Source organism: Fringilla coelebs (genome assembly GCF_963513975.1).
Source record: "Fringilla coelebs genome assembly, chromosome: 9".
Lineage (NCBI taxonomy): Eukaryota > Metazoa > Chordata > Aves > Passeriformes > Fringillidae > Fringilla > Fringilla coelebs.
Window position 1 is genome coordinate 16433931 of NC_140067.1, and position 7194 is coordinate 16441124.

The window sequence follows — 7194 nt, forward strand, 5'->3', positions numbered from 1 at the left end:
GTGATGTACTGACTCCAAAATGGAAAGGTCTCTAAGAATCCATGCTAAAGCAGCTCACCAACAAGTCAACTACTTTTCATCACCTGAGTCACCACTGTCCAACACAGTCAAGGCTTTACAAGGACACAGAAAAAGCCAATCACTATCCTAAACCACTTTTTTATGAAAACAAGTTAAATAAAACAAATGTTCAATAGTTTCCTCAAAGCAAAGATCTAGAAAGACCATGGACAGTACCTACTATCTTTGGTTTGTGTAACATACAAGCAACCTTTCCACCTCTGTTTCTGCATCATTTCAGCTCAACCTGCAATCCAGACATTCAGTTCTACTCCCTCCCATTCTGTAATTGCTCCAAACCCTTCCAATTTTTTCACTGTGGCTTATCTAGGTTAATTCACCATCACATGTCTCCCCAACTTATCTTCCCCCTTTTACCCCAGCAAAAAAAATTGTCACAACATAATAGATTTTTTTTATTAATAACTACCTGATTAGGGAGTTCTAACTGCCATTTTGTTCTCAACTTTCTACAATATGAGAAACTGTTTAAAAAGTAATTTCAGAATGCTGATATTCACTAGAATTCATACACAGTGCAGTTATTTTCATTACATGCCACAGAGTCTCAAAGTTTTGCCCAAGAACATAAAAGATCAGGTGATTTTAGTATCTCAAGTAGCATGCTATGAAAAAGGAAGCAAAAGAGGGCAGAGTACTCACTTCAGTGTGGGAGAGAACTGCAAGAAGCCAGCTGCAGAACTGCCACTTCCCACTCCCTGTGATAGCACACACAATCAAGACTTTCTCACAGACACACTCACAGCTATGGTATTAAAACAAAAAACCCAGCACTTCTGTGTGAAGAAAAAAGTTATTTACATTGGAACTTTGCAGGCAGAGCCTGTCCTCTGTTGAAAATATTGTTTCTAATACCAAACTGACTGGGTAGCAACAACAAAAACACAGCTGTTGCAAAAAAACACCCCTCCTCTGCCCTCCCTACCAATTATCACAGGGAGAACACAGAATCTGGTGTCTGGGGAAGGCTCCTAAGAACATTCATAAGAATACACAATATTCTTATATGCATAAATACAATGACCTACATAGGAATAAAGACAATAATAAATACAACAACCTACAACCACTGTTTTGGTTGTTGGGAGCCTAATTTTAGGATACAAATTCTATAGATTGCCACAGTCCTCTGACTGAAAAGGATAAATTCAGAAAACTAAGTTAATTTCCACACTCCTCTGACTGAAAAGGATAAATTCAGAAAACCAAGTTAATATCAGAGACAGTTCCTGAAACTGAACAGTCACAAAACTGTTGTATATGCCCACATTTGAAGATGAAGAAAGGTACTGGCAACAAACATTATAAACATTGAGGGCTTTCCAAAAGTAAGCACCAAAAATTGTATCACGTAGTGCTTCTAGGAGAGCTGAGTAGAAGCAGAAGCAAACAGCAGAAATATACAGAGGACAACACCTCCAGAAAATAAAAACTGAAGCTAAAATAGAAAAAAACCTCTATCAGCCAGAACACCCCAACCAAACCAATGAAAACCCTAAACCATAACCACCACCCATCACCCACTGACTGCAGCCAGGCAAGTAACAGACACCAGCCACTTCCTACCAGCAGCAGCAAGGAGCAGCTTCAGAGCTGCCACACTTCACCAGCAGACATAAGGATCAGTTTCCCAAAAGCAGTCGCCTGACCTCCTGTTGTATGCCTTTCCTGGAAAACTCAGCCCTGTCCCTAGCAAAGAGCCACACTGGGAAAGTAGATGGGATAAAGCACAATTCAATGCCATCAACGTACCAAAGTATGATTCTGTGAAAAAGCAGGCAGAAGGGACTCATTACTAATTTCAATGATTACATTTGCTAAGGAATTCCTTGTCTTTCACTCAAACTAAAAACGGATGCATCAGGTAAAAGCCTGTAAATAAAGGTAAATTACATGAGATCCTTTGCTGTGAAAAGTATTTTTACAAATGGGTGCTAACAGATGGTCCAGAAAACAGGGAAGGTACAATGATCTCAATTAATGACTTCAACTACAACTGGACCAATCAGTAAGGCACCTTTAATTCCTCCCATCCTGTTTCCCAAAATGCACCCTCTCTCCTGTTCTATTGCTTTGTAAAAATGAATATTATCAAGTAGCCATTTAAGGCAAACAAAAAACACAGTCATTCAAATATTCCCAAAATAGTGTCCCTTTATAAAGAAAAGAAATCCAATTAAGTATGATAAGTATCTAACTTGTAGCATTCAGCATACTGAAAAGTTACAACACAGTAGCAATGGGCCTGAAGTATTCCTAAACCCAGCCATCTGACCTTTATTCTGATTTGAGCATGAGCTTCACATAAACTGGATTAAGTTTCAAGAAATACTGAATTACTAACAGCCCATCATCCTTTAACTAGTTAATTATTTGTAAGACAAAGCACTCAATATCAATCAATAAACATCAACTAGAGAATTCCATTTCCAGTACCTGGATTTAGTATGAACCATCAGTTCCCATACCAAGAGCATTACAATTACTTCTCCTGGAGTGAGAGTTCCCTGTAATCCCAAATTTGCTCAGACCTGTTATGTCAGTTAACATTTAGTGCAACCAGAACACACACACACACACTGTTAAGCCATTGTCTTCCCTCATTTAACCTCACTGGCAATGTAAGGGCACAGCTGCAACATTTTGTCAACCTAACAGCTGCTGTGTACAGTTGAACAGTGACACGAAGGCAGCACAACTGGATTTAAAAGAAATTATTTTATATGAAATTATTTTACAATATATTTGACTATGAAATTTTTAAAAAGTTCACTCTCCTTCTCCTCTACCACTATGGGTAAATCCTATAGATTCTGGGTAGACTTTGTACCAAGATGAAATATTCACTACACAACACTGAATTGCAGACTAGGTAAGTTACAGAGCCTATCATGCTTTTTCAAATCTTGAAAACAACACATATTAAAGTTTATGCAAACTCATGTAATGATCTTTCTTGATGGTGAACTGTGATTTGAGCATCAAATTACATCCCATAGGATTAGTGCACTATAGAGATGCACAGTATTTGCATCTAGTTTTCCATGGCCATTTCGCATCCTTGCCATCAAAGAGCTTTTCTACAATTCTGCGAACAATGTGGGCTACTATCACTGTTTGCATAAAAGGTTCCTATTAATTGATCTAAGGGACACAATGTATACAGGCATTAACGTTTATGTGAGCTTTCCGTCTGGGTTTTTTGGGATTTTTTGTTAATTAGGCATTAAAAGGGATATTTTTTCATGATACTACAAACTTAGGAAATCCTTTAACTCTTTCTGAAACAGTATCTTTATGTTTATCAGCCAGAGTGACCAATAATCACAATTTCCAGAGGTACTTAAGCTCTTTATGCAGTACCAATATGAAACTTACATCTACATTGGTAAAAAAATGCAGCATGGAAAAACGTTAATTAACAAAAATCAGATTATAGATTTGGCTTATAGGCAGAGTGCTCAAGAAGACCAACAAATATATTTTCAAAGATGACAAACTGGTTTTTGGTTCATTCCACCAGGGATTCCTTTACACTCTGAAGTAGGGGGGACATTATTTTCATCTGAACAAATCTGGTTTTGGAGGTTATGCCAAATTTACTCAGTCTCAAAATCAATTTAAATGAGTGCAGCATTGTTTAATTTTATTGTGATTTTCCCAATCTCTGAATACGTAATACAAAATGCTCTGCAATCCAGAGCACAAAGGAAACTAATTGAATGTGGCTTGTAGTAACTAACATTGGAGCAATGCATTTGGCACTAAAAGAATAAAGGGAATAAAACAAGTATCTTAAGGCAGCCCTCTGATAGCCACATCACTTGAACTTTGCTAAAGATAAAAAGTTGCTTGAAAATGTAAAAATATGAGGACAGTGAATCAGCAGCTTTTCAAAAACCTTTAATTCAAACCAACTTCAGGTGAAGCTGCTGAGCAAGTGACATTACTATTCTGTATTTTCTCCAGTTTTAAGTTCTCAGAGCTTTAAAAACCTGAAAGAGTTTGAAACTAATAACTGTGTGTGAACTTGTGTGTGTTTTATTACTGTTGAGAATTTTATTCATTATTCAGTTCCATTTACTCCATAAATTACTTGAAAAGGCTTGAATTTAAAAAGTATAGACACTGGCAGGCTGTGCTAATACTTGCAAGCTTAAGCACAAACTATTGCTCAAGAAACTCCACTAACAACCCTTGACTTCAGTGTCCATATGAAATTCAGGTAAAGTCAAAGGCATTGCCATTCTTGTTTAATATCTTGTTTATTCAGTTGCTGATGCTCCTTTTTCAGTCAACCCTTTCTGTATTAAATAACCTCACAAAGATGCTCCAAGTGGTCAGTGCCTTTTTCTACTACTAGCCAGGTCACCTGTTGAGAGTTCAACTACCTTTTTGCATTAAAGAACTTTCATACTTTCCTAGGCATATTCCTCCTAGTGCTACTAAGCATAAATCAGACACCGGACTTCATGAAGCTTCAAAAAGAAAGAAGTCAGAGCAGTACACCCTTGATTGTTTGGTTGGTTTTTTTTTTTTTTTTTTTAAAGTGATATTTACCCAGGGCTTTTTTTTAAATAAAAAAAAAATCATGCAGACTGAACAAAAGAAAACAATGTATAAAAGGACGAGGCAAGTCTCTTTGGTGACATTATGGGTGCTTTCCTCTACAAAATTCTTCTTCCTTGGGGAGGTCTTTTTAGTAAAAATGAAATCTGTAGGAATGAATACTAGATATCAGAAGAAACTATTCCAAGAGGGTATTCTGAAGATTACTAATTTCAATTCTCACTGTATTTCTTGTATAACTCTGCACCATATTCCTCTGCAGTTACATTAAGCAGGTTTGCAACATCAGCTCTGACTCTAAGTCAGTGTAACAGGATTGTCACACTGCACTGCTCTTTGATGCACCCTGCTTAAACTCCTCTCCAATAAGAAAACTGCTGCATTTTCTCTGCACCTAAGTAACCCATTAAAAACTTCCCCAGATTTACCTGCATTGTCTAATCAGTCCATTTATTCTGTTCTCAAATCACCAACCTTGCACAACTCAGGTAGTAAAGAATTCTACACAGAAGAATTATGTTACCAAAACTCTGAAGCCCTCCACTGTGAAGAATCTTCTCTTTAAAGTTTGTTTTATGATTTCAATCAAAAATTATGTTGCAACTTGTATTAAAAACCCTGTCAATTAATTAATGTGTTAATTCATTACTCTGTACAACAGGAAATGACTTCTCACTCTAAAATCTGGTGCACATTCATTCTTCATATGTATTTGAAAGCAAAGTTCCATGACACAATCTTCATAATTAAATTATGCGCTGGAAAGGGAGGCAGGAATCAGAATACCGCTGCAAATGAGCTTTGGTTAAAGGGCTAGAGCTGTACAGAACTGATGAAAACCTATTTTGATAGATCATACTTGTTTTCCACGACCAATTAACTTGTCAGTTTAAAGACCACACTACCACGACATAGGTACTGCCAACAGTCTGAAAGTTACACACAAGCCGTAAGAAGAAAAAAAACTTTCTTCATTTCACACCCGTTCCATTTGTCAAGACGATGCTCATCACTGCAATCTGGTAACACAAACTTTGTCAGAGAAACCACTAGATCCTGAAGCTGTTGGGAGCCCGAACACACGACTTTGGTACCTGAACTGGTAACTTTTCCCTCGCTGTTGTAAACCACCTCTGCGCCTGGAGCTCTATCACCGCTCCCGGAGGGCACACCGGCCAGCGCCGCGGCGGGCCGGGGACTCGCCAGCCCTTTGTACCGACACCAGGCGTTTCAGAGCCTGTCCGCTTCACGCCAAGAAGGAAGGGAGCGAAGGGGAGGGTGAGAAGCGCACGCTCCCTCTGTCCCAGGACGGCAGCACAACCTTTCCCGGGCTGGCCGCCAGCAAAGGGGGGCAGCGCGGGCGGGACCCGCACCAGAGCACAAGCGGCCTTGCGGGACCCGCCGGGACGGGCGGCGGCAGGGCACGGACGCTTGCGGGTGCCCAGGGTAAACCCGGCCACTCTCGAGCGACGGCACTGTCCCACCCGGCCGCCCCCGCCCGCGGGGCATTACCTGGCTCCCGCTGCCGCGCTGCCGCCGGCCCAGCCCCAGGCCCCGAGCGGCGGCCCCGGGTCGCCCAGCTCCTCCGCGCCTGGCAATGGCGGCGGCCCCGCTCCCCCTCCCCGCTCCGCGCTCACTGGCTGCGCCGCTTCATGTGACCGAACAAAACCCTCCTCGACACAGCCCTTTGTGTCCCGCCCGGCCGGGGCACCGGGAACGCCGCTCGTCGGCTCGGGGAGGTGGCGAGGGGCGCTTGTCGGGACGGAGAGACGACAGGGCGGGCTGGAGAAGGAAGGGCCGGGGAGGGCAGCGCCTGCCGCGGCCGCTCGGCCTCCGCCACGCCGCCGCCGCCGCCCCGGCCCGGCCACTTACCGCGGCGCGGGCGGCTGCGGCCGAGCCGCGGTGCCGCACCAGGTCGGAGGCGGCCGCCATGTTCCCGATGCGGCAGGATGGGGCAGAGCCGCCCGCTCCTCCACCCGCCGCTAGGGCGGGCGGGCGGCCGGCCCGACCCGGCCCGGCCCGGATTGGGTGGGCTCCGCTCGGCCCCGGCCCGCGCCCCCCGGCCCGCGGGGCGCTGCGCCTCCCGCTCTCCCCCTTCACTCCGCGGCCGGGCGGAGGCGGCGGGGGCGCGATACAAAAAACTAAATCGTAACGGGAAACTCACGGGCTCGCCGGGCTGTGCGTCACGCCGGGGTTACGTCCTGCGCGCGCCGTCGTGACGTCATCGCGCAAACCTCTCGACCGCCCCGCCGCTCCGCGCGCGTCTGCACGCACACGCACACACGCGCGCACGCGCCCCGCCGTGGGTGAAGGGCGCACGCGCACGGCATCCCCTCCCTGCCCCCGCAGGGAGCGCGCCCCCTCCCCGCCGCGGCGGGCACGCGCCTTGTCCGGTCCCGGGAGCGGCCCCGCCCGCGCGGAGGGAATGCTCCCCCCCGCTCCCACCGGGCTCGGAGGGAATGCTCCCCCCCGCTCCCACCGGGCTCGGAGGGAATGCTCCCCCCTGCTCCCACCGGGCTCGGAGGGAATGCTCCCCACCGCTCC

The 7194-nt window shown here is 45.0% G+C and overlaps 1 protein-coding gene across 9 annotated transcripts in view; it reads right to left on the reverse strand.

Moving 5' to 3' along the window:
- ZNF644 (zinc finger protein 644) overlaps nucleotides 1–6913 on the reverse strand; it is a 48444-nt gene extending 41531 nt beyond the window's left edge. For 6 of the 9 annotated variants that reach the window (XM_084210932.1, XM_084210938.1, XM_084210937.1 and 3 more), the window contains exon 1: nucleotides 6815–6913. The gene's annotated coding sequence lies outside the window, so the exon portion shown is untranslated. Of the gene's footprint in view, nucleotides 1–6162; nucleotides 6237–6522; nucleotides 6740–6814 lie in introns of those variants that run through there. The other 3 variants (XM_084210933.1, XM_084210931.1, XM_084210934.1) reach the window with 3 other exon arrangements.
- Nucleotides 6914–7194: the final 281 nt, after the last annotated feature.